The 475-nt window shown below is 33.1% G+C and overlaps 1 protein-coding gene across 1 annotated transcript in view; it reads left to right on the forward strand.

Moving 5' to 3' along the window:
• The window catches only part of mrc1a (mannose receptor, C type 1a), a 13,713-nt gene that overhangs the window by 7,300 nt on the left and 5,938 nt on the right, over positions 1–475 (forward strand). The window lies entirely within an intron of this gene.

Raw genomic sequence — 475 nt, forward strand, 5'->3', positions numbered from 1 at the left:
GGATAGTTTGTGTTACTCCTTAATATGTAGGCCTAAAGTTTTTTTATTATAGTTTACTTTGGCTTACTTTTGGTTAACCTTCTCAATTAGTCTCATATCACTGGACCAATAACGTGGTCTATATAATGTACGTACTGGATATAATGTAGTTTACATTCATCACACCGGGAACACCCCAATGCTTCTTAATATTTTTATTTTGGTGCGGTTACTTGTCAGAAGAATAAAAAAAGATAAATATTGGTTTACACATATGCTCTCACTGTGTATTGAAGTCACTTTCTTCTTTTTCTAGTTTTTGTGCCTTTCTGATTGTTTTGTATGGACATTAATTGTACAAAGATATTTAGAATCAGAGATAGCTTATAGATATTTGTGCATATGGTTGTAAAACATGTTCTCATGTTGTGAACAAGGGTTTGAAATTAAGCCTAGAGTCCTTAGGGTCCATTTCCCGAGGAACATTAATTCCTTC

This window comes from Etheostoma spectabile, chromosome 22 (assembly GCF_008692095.1).
Source record: "Etheostoma spectabile isolate EspeVRDwgs_2016 chromosome 22, UIUC_Espe_1.0, whole genome shotgun sequence".
In the NCBI taxonomy this organism is placed as follows: Eukaryota; Metazoa; Chordata; class Actinopteri; order Perciformes; family Percidae; genus Etheostoma; species Etheostoma spectabile.